This window comes from Nipponia nippon, unplaced genomic scaffold (genome assembly GCF_047370975.1).
Source record: "Nipponia nippon isolate SJK-2023a ecotype South Korea unplaced genomic scaffold, ASM4737097v1 scaffold_10, whole genome shotgun sequence".
NCBI classification, from domain to species: domain Eukaryota; kingdom Metazoa; phylum Chordata; class Aves; order Pelecaniformes; family Threskiornithidae; genus Nipponia; species Nipponia nippon.
This window is the reverse complement of record NW_028262291.1, coordinates 7,245,284-7,265,208: the sequence shown is the minus strand read 5'-3', so window position 1 is coordinate 7,265,208 and position 19,925 is coordinate 7,245,284.

Here is a 19,925-nt window from a genome sequence, read left to right as displayed (position 1 = left end):
AATAATAATAATAATAATAATAATAATAATAATAATAATGTGGTGGTGTTACTATTTTTATTATTACTATTATTATTTTGAGCTAAGCTTTGACAGCATCACAGTTAAAATATGGTCAGGAGACCATAATGCTATCGTAAGCTAGTGGCAAATGCGTGGTACAAGTCCTTGCCTGAGCCAGATTGACATGCTACAGGTAGAATCAGATGAGTTTTGGATTTTGAGCTCTCATCCTCTAATTTTCTATAAGAAAATATCCTAAAGTTTTGTTTCTTTCTGGCCACTTACCATGCAGGTGATTTTTGTAAGGTAGTTGAATATGTTGATGGATGTTTTTCACAGAGAAGAGCAGTTTAAGATTTATTGCCTTCACTATAATTTTTGACTGGGATTAATTTTTTTAATAGACCTGAGGAATTAAAGTCAAAAGTGATCTCCAATAACTAAATATTGCACTAGTATCTTATTTATATTAACTGTCAATGTGAAAAGTCAACACTGCAGTCAGTTCAAATGCACAAGAGGTCACACTCACTATAAAAAAGTCTGAAAATCACTGAATAGAAGAGATCTTATTCTTTTGTTTTCCACCCCTAACAGCTAGTGCGATTTGCAGGAGTTTGCAGTTAGGAGGACTTGCAGGCGTGTGCCATTTGCAAGACAGACGAATATTACAGGGCTTGTAATTGATTTGAAAAGCGTCCCCACAAATGTTCTCTGTTCTATATTTTACATATGAACGGTGTAGATCAGTGCATCACTTCAGGAGAGGAAAATTTGAAAGCGAGTACAAGAAACAGACTGGAATTATAGCACTTGTTCTGTAATACAATGCAATAATCCACAGAGTATTTGATATAATCATATATAAAATATAAAGTCTGGCTAGATTTTTCACCTGCATAGTAAGAGATAGAGAGCCAAGACCAAGCTCTGGACCTTAGATCCAGCCTCCCAAGTAAGCCTGAGTTGAAGCACTGACATCCCAGTTACCAGTAAATAGAGCTTTTCTTTTGTGGACACAATAAAGTACGCTGAAGAGGCTCAGAGAGCATAATCATGAGTTAAACCAGGCAGGGTTTTTTTTGAGGCGGAGCCATTAATTTTTACAGTTCTAGCTATGATGCCGCTTAGATGCAGAGGTGACAGTTCCAGCTTTCCGTCATGTCCTTTGCACTAATATTTCCACCGGTACCAACTGCGACTGGTGCTCAGTTGGGTGTAATCTCCCCACGCTGCAATTATCTCTTGTACAATAGGGATGAGAACAATCCTTGCCTGCTGTCAGCTCCGTGTCTCTATCTATACTGGCCCTCGCTGTAGGATCCCAAGCCTGGCTGAGCTTCTAAGCAATTTGGGAACACAAATAAACATAGATGCAGCCGTTACTTACTAAAGATGACAGGGGCACAGCCACCTCGCAGACATTTTAAATCCTCTTAATATTTGCATGCATTTGTTTTTAATCCTCAGTGCCATAGAGTTCATGAAACGGACGTGTAACATAAAAGACAGGGAGTTTCAGTCCTTTCGACTGCACAGGAGAAATCCAGAAAACCAGGTTTACCACTCGGATTCCTAAGTGCTTTCCTATTGCTGTACAATTTCAAAGCACATACGTTCTCCCTTAAATCAAGGCTACCGTTTGCTTGCTGAGCAGTGTCCAATAACATGTCAATATGGAGAAATCTAGGGAGGTCTTCTGCTGCTCATACATCTTCTTGCCATCCTTTGAATTTGAGAAATAGCAGAAAGGGAGCTGATGGTCGAGTCAGTTGGATAAAACAGAATTTTGTGGTCTATTCCTTTCCTTATGAAATGGCCATTGCTGTCAGCATTGGGAGTTTTCTATTTGTTTCAGCTGATCCTGGAAGCTTTGGGGTCCATTCTGAGTGATTTACTTTCAGGCACCTCTGCTGAAAAACGACAGTTTCTTTTTATTTTTAGCTTCTCAATTCTTTACAGAGAGTCCTGTCACAATGAGGTATTACCTTTTTTTGATGTAAAATACAGAATATGAAACAAAACTGATCTGGTATCTTGAATGAATGGATAACTGTGCAGTACCTGAAAGTGTGAAGATTCCCAAGCCCCAAGGAATTATTGCTATTATGCTATTTCTTATATAGGGCTACATCCTGCCTTCCTCATTAATTGAACACAACTGCTAAAACATCCTTTACAATAAGCACTTCTTCATACCAGACATATTTCCTGGATCTATAAAACAGCTTTTAGAAAGGGAGAACTGTATTTAAGGAAGACATTAATATAGTTCCACAAAATGATGCTTGCTGACATATGGAGCACTTTTTGAATAATTCACTTTGAAATTAACACTATAATACCATTTACCTTTTAAGTCCTATTTACTGGAGCTGCAAAGAATTGTTCTCTGGAGATGAGGATAACGGCAAACACCAGACTTTCAGACCTTCTTTGGTTTCATAAAAATGGTCAGATGATTTCATGCAAAGAAAACCAGTAAGCAGTGAAAATGGTAAAAATTAGAGATGACTAGTGCCAACCTCTCTTTCGCCATCAGGCCGCGCATGCCTAGGTTGATAGTTTCGGTGGCAGAGGAGGCTTGCGGAGGTCCTGCCCTCGGATGTGTGCTCCTGTGCCAGAGTTTGCTCTCCCCTCAGCTGCGGTGACACAGCTGCATGGGGAACTGAGCCGTAAACCGGCTCACTGGAGTGATCTGGGTTAAGTTTAATCCTTAGGAAAACAGGGATTATTTCAAATGCAGATCAATTGCACACTGTGATTTGCAGGGCCACCCCACAGCCAGCCAGCCAAGCCCCGCTGCTGCTTGGAGGTGGCCAGCAGGCGCCCTGGACCTGGTGTGGCTCAGCAGGCATCCACTGCTCCCACCACAAATGCTGCAGAGAGGAGCATCCCGGACCTCCTCCATTGAGCCTGAGCAAATGTACTCAGTTTAAAAGTCTGGGTTTATCTTTCTTTTCTCTCCTTCCCTTCCACCTTTCTGCCATGGCTGGAGCTGGTGATGTGGTTTAGGCAGAAGGAAAGAAGGGGCTACTGGAACTTCTACCCATTAAAATTGGTTGCAAATTTCTCAGTCAAACATATCCAGCAATGTGTACTCACAACATCATAGCTGCAACTTGATTTTCATGTGGTTCATTAATTACTTGCTCTTTTGTCAATTTTAGGTGTAAATATGAGGATAAAATGGGATTTTGGCAAAGCGCTTTTCTACTGATTTCAAAATTACCTTTAATATGAATTTCTCTGATTGACAACAATTACTATGGATGTTGACTTTTGGAGGTAGAGTGCTAGATTTTTTATTTAATCAACACCTGTTTAGCACTACTAGCAAAAAATGTTTTCAGTACAGTCATTTCATGTTGTTCTTTGACTGAGATACTCTGTCAATGAGGACAGCCCAAGTTGCAGCTGATTTTTTTGCTGAGATAACAGTACAGAGCAGAAATGTATACTCATTTCCCATTACAGTTCAGGCTGACATTTTTTTATTTCCCATTTTGGTTAGCTTCAGTATTGCCAACTTCAAGCATTGAAAAAATCATGAGTCACCTCATAAAAATATTGAGATTGGTTTCACTTTATGTACCTGTGGGTTTTATTTTCTTTAGTAAACCCTAAGATATAAAAGCGTAAGATGTAAAATTTATTTAGAAGCATGTAGGTTGAGCCTAGTCAGAAGACTGCAGGAACTGGGACCTTACCACTCCTTGTCACTGTCATTTAAGGCTGCTGATAATCTGGGAAAGCTGGCACTGCTGCCACACTCAGTCCGGAATAACCTGTACAGAGTATCTTATCTTTTCATTTAGTTGAAATGTAAATCCACTTATCTGCACTCCCTTTCAGGTATACCAGTCACAGCATACCTTGGCAAGAGTAAGAAATTGTCTGGTTCAGACCACTAATGGTCTTTCTTTTAGAAACTCTGTCTTCAGTGGGAATCACAAATTCTGCATCCCTGTATGAGCGGAGAAATGGATAATAACATCTAGATTTGTCTGAATTCTTTATATCCCAAAGGGATCAAGTTTGATTCCCTCCCTTATTTACACTGATACAAGGAAAGCATTTCAATTCTCCAAATGCTCCCTCATGTGGCTTCTTAGTACTAATACTGAAACATTTATGTGTTCTCGGAGATTACAACTCTATGCCAGGAAATAGGCTGAGACAACATAAGAGGTATTTCATGTGACCTTTGACATTAGAAAATGATGGTTCCGGATCCTACATGTAAAATGTTTTGCTTTTATGTTGTTAAATTAGCTGGAACGCAGTTATATGTTCTTGTACCCCTGTGTTGGGGGAAGGGAAAAACCTGTGCTTTGATCTGGTTTGCTCAATAGATTATCTCACTGGATATCATGGCGATAGGTAAGGGATAAAAATCTGAAAATAATGGAACTACTTTGGTGTAAAATTCGAAGAAGTGAAAGTCCGGTGTACACAGCATCCAAGGAGAAGCGTATTTGCTTAATGCACAGCCTCAATTCCACAACATTTGCCAGGAAATAAATACAGAAGGTGAAGAGAGAAAAGGAGATGGAAGGAGGCAAATGTGCTGTTGCTTTGAAACTGCAGTGGAGAGAAGGATGTCTTTCTCCTTCACCATGGTTTGGGAGATGCTCCTTTGAGCTCTGATGCTTCTTATTTGGTTAAAATGTGGGAAGCCACTGCTGAACCTCGTAAGCAGGTGGGGAAGAAATTTGTGTAAGAAATAGGCTTATTTCCATTCATCTTAATGGCCTAGTCATCTAATGACCTAGGACGGTGTGCCTTCTTTTCTTTTCTTTTCTTTAACGATTGCTCTGTGTCAGCGCTATTACTGGCTCTGCCTTTTCTGGTGCTACTGCTGGCGCTGCGTGAGGAGCGGGGACTCCACCTCTGGGCAGCTTAACCCTGGGAGGTGGGAATGAACCTGGGTACCAGGCTGCAGACGCCGGGTGGGCTGGGGGGCTTCTCCCCTGCGCTGTTATTCCTATGCTGAACTGTAACGTTAATGAGCAAGGAGTGACTAAGGCTTGGCAGTCTTCTGAAAATCTCCGGAATAAGCAGCTAATTTTTCCTCTTATATTTGAACACTGGAGCAACATGACTATGTATCTCCTAAATTTAATCAGAGAATAGATTGCCCAAGAGGACTGCAGGTTGAGCAAGACTGTGCCAAAGAGAAGACACGCTTAGGGAAAATGTTTTGGCGTCCATCTTCAGAGCCCTCACCTGACCCCAAAGCATTTGCATAGTCTGCAAAGGCACATATGCAGGTGTTTTTGTGTGTATTTTTACCTGAGGTAAAAAAAAAATATTGCTTTTAGGTCACTTAGACAATCTGGGAACACTTGCTTTACATCTTCTCTGCCTTGCACATCCCCTTGGAAAAGATAAGTTGTACCTTGAGGAGGTTGGTTCTGGAGTTGCTGGCCCCCTAAAAAAAAATAAAATAAAAATCAAAGGACCGCAAAGTTAATACGTTTCATACTGGACAGAATATTTCTCTCAACAAGAAACTTTTCATTTTGATGTTGAGCTTTTTAAAGCCTCTACAAATAAAATTTTCTGACCCTGGAATGGTTTCTTTTGAACTTGGATGAAAAATCTGGCAAAAGTGAGAGTCATCTGAGAGCATTTTGGGAACACAGCTCTGCAGTTTTCGCTGATACAAGTTTTAACCCGAAATGTCACCCAGCCTTTCTCGGGAGGGTGTGGTAGGTGGCCACGTCGTCCATATCCAGATGTTGTCATTGAAAATGTTGCAGAAACATAGAGTGTTGAAACCTGCCCAGAAAAACTCTTAGCAAGATGATGCTGTGCCTGTAGGCACCCGGAAAAATGTGTTCAACATGCACTCACACTGTGTGGTATCACTTCTAGCTCTTTGGGAAAGTCAGCCAATGCCAATATGAAATGCAACTGTTTGGGGGTAGAAAAAAGTTTTGCCTGTTGGGGGAAAAAAAATCAGTTACTAACTAAAATCTCCATGTTATTTAAAATACTGTTCATCAAAATACTTTGGTTTTGATCAAAACAAGAAAATATCACAGGATCATTTCTTCAGCACATCTCGACGTCTTTGTTTTCATCCAGTTTTCTGACCTGTTCTTCAGGTAGCTGAAGTTATGTACTCATTGTTGAGGCAGATATCCAGCATATTTTGGGGAATCCATAAACTAGGGAAGACTACTTTCTTTCACAGGAATATGTGAGACCTCAGGAGTTATTGTTGATCATAGAGAATGGGGACTTTCTGAAGGAGCAAGTATGAAGTTGTTACATCTTTGTTTGCAGATATGTCCTACTCGTTGTGACAAAATGTTTGTAATATGTTGAAACTGAGAAGAAGTGTTGAGCCTGCCCCATCTTATGAGAAACTGCAGGCAAAGACCTAGCAGACCGTCTACTCCTAAAACCACAGGGCAAAAGGTTTCAGGCCCCAGCTCACCTCCCATGACACTCCTCAGTTTTGGACTGTAAAATATAAAGAGCTCAATGATTAATAACTAGGACTGACCTTTCCCAGAGGTAGTGTCAGATTGATTTATTATGGCAACTACTGGTCTTTTTGTGGTGAAAACACAGTAATGTATATGAGGGGTCCAGGGCAAAAGACAGAAGTTAGTCTGATATATATTTCAGACACCTGTGAAGCAAAATGTGAGGGTAATGGAAGTTAAACACTAAAAAATCAGTAAAACTTGTCCACTTGTGTTAATTAACAATGATATCTAATTTGGACTCGGTGTTAAGTATAGCTGGATATGCATATAGAAAGTTTTTGTTCTGCTTTCTTGCCTATTCAAATATCCTACTTTCAGTACCATTATGAGGTTTTGTTGTTATATCAGTTTGAAATCCGGAATTATTATTAAATATAGCACGCAGCGTAGTTACCTCCAAGCCATGAACATCAGGGCTCTTACCTAGGGCATCATTCAGTCACAGGAGAATTCGGAGCAAAACCGCGTTGCAGCCTTGCTCTCAGATTGCATGGACAGTGTGGTGCATAGAGAGTTTAGCAAGGTGTAAGAACCATATACCAAATACATTGGTATTTACATTATTCACTTCTTCAATTAGGCATTTCACTTATGACCTTATCCAGCCCAGCCCTCAGAGGTTGTGGTAGTCGCTGCTTGCAGGTACCGCATCGCAGTGGAGCAGGTGACAGGGTCAGCCTGTTGCCATCTCTTTGTCAATACTGAATTTTGCCCTTTTTAAATGAATGGCCTCTTCCTTCTGCTTTTCAGAGCTGTGGCAATGTGGCAGTGCTAAAATGCAAAGAGGAGGGACTAGCTTGTGAGAACACGCGCCTGACTGAAACTCACTGGGAGCTCCTGGTAAACAAAATGCAAATGAAATATTCAAACTAAAAGTTCTTTTGCAAAACAGCTAAAGCAATCTACTTTACTTTTTTGTTTAATTGGTCTTACAAGCCAGCATAGCTTCCTCATAAATTCACTGCGCTCCATGACCTGAATTCATACTACTTGCATGTGAAGTATCCAGAAATTATATGATTCACTGTTTTGTGTTTATTTGGGTATTATTCACATAAGGTCCTTGAAGCAATGCGAAAAATGTATTCACATTGCAATAATATTAAAAATAGGCAACAGGGATTCTAACACTGGGAATTAAGAGGGCTCAGGGACTCCTAATAAACACACCAAGTACAATAGAAATTTTAATTACTAAAAAAGCATATGTAATTCTCCATTTCTGTAATCTCACATCCAGTGATGCCAGCATGTGTATACATGATTTAGACTACTTAGGCACCAATCCAAAGAAGCAAATACCACCAAATCTACCATTATTCACTGACCTACTCACATTTTCCATGCCACTTACACACAGAAGAAAACAATGTGATTTAAAACAAAACAAAACAAACTCAAAACAAAACAAAAAAAAACAAAACAAAACTACTTTTATTTATATCTATTGTAAAAAGTCCCAAAGACTGTGCCTTTTCGAAAGCTTTCACCTGAATGTTTATTTACAGTAAACCTCATTTCATCCTTTCACAAAGTAAAGGGGCTTTATAATAGCCATAATTTCTATTTACAGCTACCTGAAGACCTAGTTTAGATGACAACTAAGACCCAAAGGGCTGTGACTGATAAGCAGGGATGACTTAATCTATGATGAATAGTGATTCCTCAGGCAGAGGTCCGTGCTGCTCTTCTTCCCACCCATGTTAGGGCGGTGTCTCATCTCTCGGTGTGGCAACTACTGACAGTCTGGAGTTTATGTTGAGGTAAACCAGGACCAAGTGTAGGTTCCTTGCGTACACTGAACTCCAAACTGGCGACTCAGCAGCTATGTTGTGAATAGCTGAGGTATCTCTGCAGAGAGATGCTTGAAGGACAGCTGGAGGCAGCAGCCACAAAAGGCATCACAAGATAAATCACTCCCTCTTGTCATTCAGACCCCTAAGCGTATTTTAGGGAGTATTTGTTGCGTAGACAAACAGGGCTACAAATACATTACAGTGTTTTAAGTACTAGCCCAAACATGTGAAAAGGTTTTTTTGTTACATAAGGCCATTAAAATGGGTAGAAGTTATGTGGCTGAAATCCTGTGTATAGAAAAACTTTAAAAAGCAGCAACCACAGTTTATTACCTTGTGATTTTTCTTTCTTTTTTTTACCAGCCTGCCGGATGGTCATCACCAAAAAGCCCGTACAATGCTGTACAGTTTACTCTAATATCATCAGAACACAGCAAAAATACTTCAAATTAAATATATCTGAAAAGAGACACACTAATGAAATTACAGAGCATTCAACTACTATAACGGCTCTTACACTGTTGGGATTGATCTGAAGCCTTTGTGAATCAGAAAGAGAGCATTTATTTAAATTTGAGCTTTTGTAAAGTTTTGGGAGCGTGAAGCTAGTAGCAGTGAAACAGTCCATGTTTCAGTTCAATTTAGTTCATTATTAGCTTTGAGTACCTGTGTAGAGGTCTCACTGAAAAGCATTTCTGTCACCGTGCTCAAGCTCCAGGATAAAAGGAAGCTCCCTGTGGGATGTAGCATCCAGTTCTCCATCCTGCTAAACACCGCTGGTGTGAGCTAGAAACACGGGCTGGCCCCCCTCACCCACAGACGTTTGTGGTCTCGTTCCCCCAGGAGGGTGGCCAGCTGGTAGTTTTGCTCAAACCAGCAAGTTTAAGCGAAGAAGCACAAACAGAGATTCTTCTTACTAAGAAAGTAAATAAACCAGTGCTTGTGAAACAGAAGTGGAGACTTGGCCAGAGTGCTAGCTGGTGTAAATCACACCACGCTCCAGGAGTCAGTGGAGTGCCCTGCTGGCAAGCTCTCCGAACTTTTGTTTTTCTGTTTCAATTTTTTTGTGGAGGAATTTCAAACAGAGCTAGGACCATAACCCAGGGGTCACAGCTCCTTGTTTCTTGCTGTAATCATTAGATGAGCTCTTCTAAAGGTGAAGTGCTGCAGTGGGATCAGTGCTACATATGGTATACATGCAGAACGATGAAGAATTATTTGATCTGAGGTGTAACAAGCTGAGTATTTTCTGCTCTGTTGGGTTTAATTTCAAAATAAACAAAAACCTGTGGATATGTTTTGAGTTCCCTCTGGTGCATGGTGCTCTGTGACTCCTGAGCCCCTGGCTGGGCTGCAGTGCCTCCGGAGGGTCCTGCCTCTCACTTGGCCACTGATCTCCTGCAGAAGTGGAACAGTCAGAAACTGCTGGGTCTAAAGCTGCTGCAGTTCAGCTCACTTTTATGTTAGCCCTTATTTTCTCCTTATGTGCATTTTATGGATGTGTGGAAGAAAAAGCTAACTCTGAGGTTAGAGGCTGTTGTGTAAATCAGAGACAGGTGGTTTTTAACTGGGACACTATAGTACATGCAAATAACAATAAAATCAGTGGCACAGAGATCACTTTGCAGCTTTGAGTCCAGATTTTCCTCTATTATTGTGATGTAAATCTGGAATAATTGGGAACTACTTGGTACTTTTGAATATTTTGATCTTATACTGAACTTTAGGACAGAATGTTAAACATGAGAGAAACCAGGTCCCCGGAACAGGTAAAGTGAAAAGGTTCTGAAATAGTAGTTTAAAGGCAAAACTTAAAAATAGGAATAGGAAACCTAGATTCTTTATCTAACTTGGACAGAAATGCTGACTGAGTTTGAAAAAAAAGCTTATCTTTTATACTGGAGTTACTCTGCTGATTGGATGGAGGGGAGGAAGGGGTGGAGAATGGATAAGAGGAGAGAAAGAGGTATTTTTTAAGGTAAACTATTGCTGCAGACTGAGTTGGGCTCTTTGAAAGGAACATGCCATGGGAGGAAAAAAGAGCTGTTAGGTGGATGGCACATAGAGAAAAGATGTTGGAATCCCACCACTGGCTACGAAAACAGAGAGCGGGTGACTCAGGTCAGTTCAAGAGAGGATTTGAATCAAGAAGGAAACTAATATGCTCTTAAGGGGAAAAAAAAAGTGATGGAAGAATGGAAGAAAGTGGCATGTTTGTTAAGAACATCTCCTTTTGGCGAGGGTGAACTTGTGCTGCAAAAATCAGTCCTGAGTATGGATCCTCAAGAAAATGATGCTGACTGAAGTTCACTGACAGCTTCTGATGATTGCTACCTGCAACTGCAGCTGAAGGCTAACACGGGGATGAAAGAGTGTGTATTTTATGGCCACTCTTCTGAACTGCCTGCAATATGTATTTGTAGGAGTTAATCAAAAAATAGCCAATCTGGAAGAGATTTTTTTCTTTTGGACTCCTCTGAAGTTCATTCCTGAAACCTGTTAGTCACCAAGACAGAAAGAAAGCAGGAGGGAGAGAGTGGCTAAGACAAGTCTGAGGAAGGAGAAATTATGACTAAGAAGAAAAAAAGGAAGAGAATATTTTCAAGATGGAAAAGTTAACAGCTTTCAGTAAGAGATTTATTTTCTTTTAAAAGATTCTATTTGATTTCCAATTACCCAAAACAAACAAAAAAATTGCTATAAGTCAGTGTGTGCATATGTGGGTGTGTACAGTGATGATAACAACACGGTCTTAAAAATTCTGAATTATTTGTGGTTTCCACTTGCTCCAGTCATGGATCTGGATCCCTACAGGTCCTGGCCCTTGTCTTTAACCAGTGACTCACTTTCCAAACCAAAGACAGATATATATAACTTCACAAGATTTATAGTATATGCATTTTATATGAACTTAATAGGCAGGCATATTTTGCTTGGTTTTGCCTTGTATGTGCCATACCTAGCACAGCTTGTAGTCGTATCAGCAACCAGCTTCCACCAAGCTCAACTATCAATTGTTCCTAATACCAGCTACAGAGATTAATATTATTTTTCATCATCTTTCTCTTATAAAGTTATTTATAAGGAATGTTCTTATACATAGCAGTATTCTGGAAAACACCTTTCCAAAGCTTCCCACAATGTGAGTTAAGCATGCTCTAGTTTATACCACACTTCATATATCTGCACTGATTGGGGAAGGAGATTAAAGTGGTCTTTCATGTGCCTCTCAGTCTCTTCTGTCTGGAGATGTTTGTTTTTAAGCAGGATAAATAGAAACACATTAAAACTTGAATATGGGTCTGTATATGAATGGCTGGATGGTTCACTGGAAAACTTTACCCAGAAAAATTCCCAGTGATAGAATTGCTAATGTTTGTTATGGAACATAATTTGGAATAATAGCATATAATTATATGAATATATAAATACATGTCTAAATAAATCTGTCCCATTACGGAAAATACAAGCCACACAAGATAACTAGGAAAAAAGTATTATCAAAACATGAGAAGGGTTTTTTCTCGTTTTTAATACACTGTATTAACATACTTTATTCTTTCCATAATGACACAAGGTTAGAGAGACAAACAAGGCAGTAGCCCAACAAGAAAACAAATATGTATTTACTGCATCTGGATGTATAAGCTTTTTTCAAAAAAAATCTGTGTTTTTTTCTTTATTATCTTCCCATTCTAGATCAAAATAGACCAGCCACTACATTTCATATCAGAGGAAGTGTGACGGGGCTAAATTCTGACACGTACACAAGTGATTTAAGGTATAATAAACTCTGTTACACTCTCTGTTAGATCATCAAGAGCCTAGAGTATTTCACCATTATAGACAGTTTAGTTCAAACCCTTTCATGTATAGAGGTAACATCTACTTTTTAAGTTATGCTTAGAATTCTATTAGATATTATCCTTTAAAAATATGATAATTATTTCAATATGACAAACTTATTTGTTTTGCTAAACGGGTTATAAATTATGGCTAGCTAGTGCATTGGCTCGTTTGACAGCTTCAGTCTACATGTATTGCAGAGTTCAAGCCCGGACAGCATTGATTAATTTTTCTGTTCTAGCAACAGTAAAGGATAAAGTAATTTGATTAGTGGCTTTTATTTTGAAGAACTATTTTATTTTGTTCATATCATGTTTTATAGGCATGTTGCTTGATATGCACATTTTGTATCTCTTAAACAGAGTTTTATCAACTTTTATTTTAAAAGAAGTTGAATTTTTAAGCGATTCTTTCCACCAAAGTTAGTAGATCTTTACTGTGTATTTTACTATAACCACAGCAAAACCTTTACACTCTACCTTCAGAGAAACAAAGCTTCTAATCAGGATTAGGATTTTGCTTTTTTTAGTACAGTTCATGATATTTAATTTCTCTGGCAGCAGTTTTCCATAAGTCATGTCATCTGAAGATTCAGTCCCTCTCCTGCAGGTACTAAACCCACCAGGCAGAGTGATGCGTCTCTCCTCAAACAGTGGCAGTGGCCATTGCTAACCAGAAAAGCAGCGAACCAAAGATCTGTTCCTTTTTCTTCATATAAAATCAGATAAGCATCCTGAAGGCTGATGGGATTGGGAATGTTGTTTGACCACAAGTACGAGATCAAGCTACAAAAATGTTACTGAGCAAAAGCTTTTAAATAAAAGCAAATTATATCTACTTTACCTCTGATGAGACTTGTGTGTGTTAGTAGCAGCCATAGCATGGCTGCTATCATCCATCAGCACCATGATTAATTAGAAAATCCTTGGAAAAAACATCAGACGAAAAGCAAAAATACCGTACCAAGAATGTTTCCCTAGCGAAGAAATGTGCTGCTGAACACCACAATCTGTTTCAGTTTTGACAGAAAGATGTTTCTTGAGAGTTTGCATCTGTAGAATGAAAAAAAAAGTGTTTTACAGCTATTTTTATAACAGTCTCTTTTATGCATTTCCTTTGCAGTTTAATAATATATTTGTAGGTCTCCATATATTCCAACTGCTGCGCAAAGATTTCCAATGATATGCGGGGTGGGGGTGTGTGGGAGGGGGAAATTCCTCGTTTGATTTTTGGTTTCCCTTGATTCTTAAAAGAGAAGGGAGGCCTGAAAACTTTTCAGAAAGGAAATTTTTAAGGGTGTATTCAACATTTGGCATTCAGGTTGTCTAGCCATTTTTTTTTTCCTGGAAGACTCTATGGATCACTGGAGAGCTATTAGGCTTATGACATCAAAGGTGCCATGGAAACAAAACCTGATTAAGAGTGATTTTGGTTAGACTGTTTTAAGCTCTTTTTTTTTTTTTTTTATGCTAACTCAAATGTTTGAATGAACATCTGGATGAAAAAAACCTAGAAGGGTTTCCTTCTCTTGTTATAGATTCAGTTCTGTTTGTCTTCCTCATCAGAGGATGTAAGTTCCATCCCTCTACATCTTACGAGGAACGCCTCCAGAAACCAAACAACAACAAGCTTCCCCAGTATTTCTCAAGTAAGGGAGAACAAGCGCACAAAACAGCACCATTGCTGTGGCCCAAAACTGTCACTTTTTTTTCTGATTCAACCAGAAGGAAGACCAGTTTTGCTCTCTCTGACTCCCTAGAATGGATGGGCTAAATTAGCTCTAGGGAGAGATGCCCATTCATCACTTCCTGACATGAAACCCAAGTCCTGCTTCTTACGTGGAGTCTCAGGCCAAGACAAATAGCCTGAGTGCCTACTCCACCGAAATCAGTGGGTGCTCTGCAAGTACCTTGGGAAAAATGCAGATTTAACTTGTAATGAAGTCTTCTTTTGCCTTCATATAGTTTTGGATTTCCTAAAGATTTTTCTAATATTTTTATGCTTTGTGCATACTCAATTGGAAGATTTGTTATTATTTTTGGTCTGAAAACTAGCATCAAGCTTCAGTGATATCTGATTATGGCTTGGTATTTAACAGCTATTTGTCATTCCTTATGCCTTAGTTTCAGTCACTCTCCGGCTTTTCCCAAACCCTCCTTACGGAGTCATTATAACCACATCTCTTCTCAAGCCAGAGATCTGTTTCCCACATACCTGAAACTGATTTTCCTCTGAGCTTTAGGTGGTTCACAGCTCCCTCTTTCCATTGTGAATATCTTTGTTTGTTTATTTTCTCTCTTTTCTTATGGAATATTCTACATTACCCTGATGCCAGCTTCAGCTATCCCTCATGCCCTTCCTTTTGAATAAAACACTGAGTTGGTTAAATTCCAGTTTGTTGTTCAAGTATTTACTTTAAGCTTACAATCCCCAAATACAAGCCCTCGTCCTTGTGCTCCACTAGTGTCCTATAGGCTCTCAATAATGCTCCTCCAGGTTGTTTAAATGGGTGGTTGAGTATTTGCACTTTCGCATACATTTCTGATTTGCATGACATGAGACACACGCATTGAAAGGACTCTGTTGCATGTTCCTGTTCTGCTGGAAAGAGACAATGCTCTTCACAGCCTTGCCCAAAGCACTGACCAAAGCCAGCAAACAGTAATGAAGATCCAGTCCCAGTTCAGGTTCCATCGTCATTAAGGGTGTAAGTCTGGAGACTGTAAGTCTCACACTGAGGTGAGAAGAGTTATACCTGTACAAATTCTGTATTTACTAGTATTTCACTCTGTTTTCCTGCTACGGACAGAAGGACTTGCTCCATTGGCCAAGAGCAGCTCTGGAAACACACTGTCCAAGAAAGAGCCACCAAAAATCTGGCCTGAGAAATGTGTGATATGAAGACTGAAAATTTGGAGAAATTTGTTCTCCTGCGAAAGTACCTTAAAGCATTGTCCCATCCTACCATTACAGTAGCTACATTTTAGCCACTTTGCTCTCAAATGCATGAGAAAAGTTTGCTTCATTAGTTTTGTCAACTTGACCATGCTTATCCCCGAGCTTTGCGCTCATCTACTACTGCATCTCCTGTAGCATCTAGCAAAGAGCAGGTTTATTTGGACTCATCGTCACAATCAATTTTCTTCTCTCCCCTCTCAGCCAAAACCATTGTGTTGCTTTATTATTTTTTTTATGATGAATGGAAGGGGTTGTATGACTCCAACCCTGTTAGCAACCATGGGGCTGAAGCCTGGAGCAGGCAGCTGACCCTGAAGAGGTGGAAACAAGAGTGAGATGATGGTGTTAACATGCTACTCGATTCCTTCCCACACTGTTAGGTGGGCACTGGCTAGTCAGAGTGATGTCTGAAGCATAACAGGTGAGGACCTGAGGATGCAAGGACTATTCCTAGTTATGGCTCATATAGGGCCAGCTGATCTCTAATCTGCTTGACTATAGAAGTGTGTGAGCACAACCACCAGCTTTACAGGAACCAGGTGTGAGTGCTTACAGGGAAAAGGCTCAACTGTGCACTGTTGACAAGAGTAAATGAGCACTGGTGGTGAGAGCATTCATGGGTATAAGCAGATAGAGCAATACCCTACCAGGAATGCTCTTTTCTGCAGGAGATGAACCTTCAGGCTTTTAGCGTAACCACCAGCAGGTATGTCGAGTGTTGCCCTACCTCCTCATCTCTGTCAGTGCTTGACTTTCTTTCTTAAGTATTAGTTTAAGCAATGAGCCAAAAACTGCAACTTTCACTGTTGGGAGTCTTTTGCCTTGACTCCACTCTATTTTACCTGCTCTATTTTATATCCTTAGGATTTTTTTTTTTTTCTTTTAAAACTACTTTAGTTTCCTCTGTGTTTCTGTGTTCAGCTGTTGCTTGCGTGTGCTTCCCTCAGCTTAGCATTGCAAACCAGTCCTGGTTCTTTTGAAAGCTGTCACTTCTGAAATGGCAGCAGCAGCAGCGTGAGCTGAGTGGTTGGACTAGCCTGTATGGAGGAAGGATGAGAGGATATTTTTCTCTCTAAATTTCATTCAGGCTAATCTTTCCTCTATCCATATTGATTATTCTAACAAAGTCTGACTGTCCTATCTTTTTTACTGCTTTGTTTTTTTGAGGTTTTAGCTGTTGAGTAGTGCTTTGACTGGAAGGGAACAAACAAATAACTCCACCTTGTTCTGTGCCTAGCGCCTTTTCACTGAACAAAATGAGAAATTAAGGTGTTACCTGTCTTCCACATTCTTCTCCATTCACAGGTCAAAAGTAGGTATTGGTTATGACTCTAGTCTGCAGTACAGGGTTGCAAAAGAAAGGAGGCAGAAAAAGGAAATCTCTGAAGCCTATTGCGTAGCTCTCATTGCTCTGGTCCCTGAAGAAAATTAATGTAGGAGAAGGTGCAAAGTGGCTGAGGCAGTACATGTTAAATCCGTGGCTCAACTCCGAGGATCTTAGAGATGTGACGTCTGTAGTGACAACTTCTGCTTGTGTGATTGTTTTTGTGAAATCTCTTCACCTTTTGCCTGTGCGCTTTTGTAACGGTCTTCACAATTCACAAGAAACAATGAAGTTGCGCTGTTACATGTTCCTAAAAAATGTCTCCCTGAGACTGGGCTATCAAACGATGCGAGCAGAAAAGGGAAGGAGAAGCAGCAGTTACAGAATTAAGCTCAGCTCCCAGCCAGAGGTAATTTAAGTCACTAGCACTGCTTGAGGTTCAAGGATGTAGAGGCTGTTTTTCTTGACTCTTCTGGTTCAGCTTTGATCAAGAAGGCTTCCTGTGATGTTAGAGATGTGTGGCCAGACTCTTTCTTGTATAAACTGCTTGCGTAATCCACACGCAAAGCTTGTGTGAGGCTTTCTTGGGTAAAGCAGGAGTTGCTTTAAATGGCACTTAAACCCATCTGTTTCACTGGAAGAGCCTTTCTTTTATAGGGTACGAGATACATAAGTACATCTGTTTCCACTACCTTTAGCTAATTTGTTTCCCTCCCTTCTCTAAGAAGAAGCAGAGAAGACCTCTGCTCTCTGGTGCCCTTATGCTCAAGTCTTCCTCCCTGCACAGGGCTATCCAAGTGACAACATCCCCGGAGGGTTTGGCTGGTTGCACATAGTCCCGATGCTTGGTGCATTCTGGGTTGCTCTTGTGAAGCCAGGCAGGATATAAGCGGCAGAAGGGCTTTGCCCACGTGTGCATCTCAAACACATGCGCAGGGGCTTGCCTTAATTTTGACCACACGCACGCAAGCGCTCGGGTGAGCTGTGTGCCAGCAGCGCCCTTCCCACACTAGCCAGCACCGGAGGAGGAGCTCCTGCAGACATGCAGTGCAGCTGAGATATTTGGCTTCGTGATTTGTGGTGGGAGAAAGAGCCTCAGCACAGTCGCCTACTCATTCAGAGGCTCTAAAAACTGCCAGTTCTGATGCCCAAAAAGCGTCTGCCCCCACACCCTCTGCTGCTGGTGTGACTCTTTTTCTGCTGGGGGGACAAACAGCCCGCTCTGGGGAGTCACATATCAAGGGCAGGGGGGAAGAAAGCCTTCTTGGTGACCATAAAAGGCAACAGTAATACAGCAAAAAATAGGGGGACGGAGTGGCTGTTCAGTCCAGGTCTTGGTTTGGGTTTCCAAGGACGTGGGCACAACTCCTCTTCCAGCCGCAGGCTTTCAGCTTGAACCCAAGCCTGGATGCAGTCCTGAGCCAGTAACTCAAACCTGGATTAACCCTACTTAACTAACACATCTAAACCAGGAGGGTCATTGCTATAAGGAGTTATGTAGGAGTTATATAGGCTCATCTGGAATTGACTGGATGGTCGCGCTCAAAGAGTTGCGGTCAATGGTTTGATGTCCAAGGGAGACCAGTGACAAGTGGCGTTCCTCAGTGGTAGGTATTAGGACCGGCGTTGTTTAACATCTTTGTTGGCAACATGGACAGTGGGATTGAGTGCACCCTCAGCAAGTTTGCCGATGACACCAAGCTGCGTGGTGCGGTTGACGCGCTGGAGGGAAGGGATACCATCCAGAGGGACCTTGACAGGCTTGAGAGGTGGGCCCGTGCGAACCTCATGAAATTCAACGAGGCCAAGTGCAAGGTCCTGCACATGGGTCAGGGCAATCCCAAGCACAAATACAGGCTGGGCAGAGAATGGGTTGAGAGCTGCCCTGCGGAGAAGGACTTAGGGGTATTGGTTGATGAGAAGCTCAACATGACCTGGCAATGTGCACTTGCAGTCTGGAAAGCCAACTGTATCCTGGGCTGCATCAAAAGAAGCGTGACCAGCAGGTTGAGGGAGGTAATTATCCCCCTCTCCTCTACTCTCACGAGACCCCACCTGGAGTACTGCGTTCAGCTCTGGGGCCCCGAACATAAGAAAGACATGGACCTGTTGAAGCGAGTCCAGAGGAGGGCCATGAAGATGATCAGTGGCCTGGAGCACCTCTCCTATGAGGACAGGCTGAGACAGTTGGGGTTGTTCAGCCTGAAGAAGAGAAGGCTCCAGAGAGACCTTATAGCAGCTTTCCAGTACCTGAAGGGGGCCTACAAGAAAGCTGGAGAGGGACTTTTGACAAGGGCACATAGTGATAGGACAAGGGGTAACAGCTTTAAACTGAAAGAGGGTAGATGTAAATTAGATACAAGGAAGAAGTTCTTCACTATGAGGGGGTGAGGCACTGGAACAGGTTGCCCAGAGAAGCTGTGAATGCCCCATCCCTGGAAGTGTTCAAGGTCAGGCTGGATGGGGCTTTCAGCAACCTGGTCTAGTGGAAGGTGTCTCTGCCCATGGCAGGGGGGTTGGAACCAGATGATTTTTAAGGTCCCTTCCAACCCAAACCATTCTATGATTCTGTCATCTCCAGGGCATTTAGTCCATCTTGGTTTGGATCACCCTAGAGGTATCTGTATTTCCCTATTGACCAAAAGGAGCTGGAGGCAATTAAATAAAATTAACCAGGATCTTAATCTTCCTACATAATGAGGACATAAATATTTTCTTTGCCTGGCTTGTCTCCCCAGGCTATGAGCTCTTTGCGTCGTTGCTGTCCCTCACTATGTACTTGTGGGGCTCTAATGTGACACATTCCCCAGCAAGCCAGAGTGCCTCAGTGCCATGGCAGCATAACTATGGCCACTTACCCTGAGCCTCCAGAGAAACTCCTCTAGGATCAAAATTAATAAACATAGTGGAGTTTTTGGCTTAGGGAAGTGTAAAACAAACAAAGTAAAGAGGAAAAAGGAATAATAAAAATAGGTTAGTTTTCCTAGACGTGGGCACAGGGACCCCTTCCAATGTTCCCGGACCTGGGGGACGTGAGGAGATGCAGCCTCGTCCCAGCCTGAGCTCTGTGTTATGGGAGCAAAGAGACGCTGCTGACAACATGGGCTCAGGGCTTGCTGCCATCCATGCCTACCTGTTCACTTGGGTTTGTCTGACCATGGTCTTGTAAGGTGCCTCTGGCTCCATCTGCTCTTCATCATGTGTATGCCCCAAACAGGATAGGGAAAATACTTTTTTTTTCACTGGGGTACAGTAATTTTGCAGGAAACGAGCAACTCTACCTGCACTGATGGCTTTTTTTCCACCAGGCTTCTGGCCTGAAATCCTTCCTAAGAAAAATGTCTCATAGGTCCCTGGGACTCACCAGCCACTTGTCCCCAAGGGTGGGCTGTGCTGGCAGCACCGCGGGGTGCAGTAGGCTGGGGAGCCAGGCTGCGAAGGCACCAGACCTGTTGGGGAGCTGTCTGCCAGTGCTGTGCACCATTCCTGACCTCC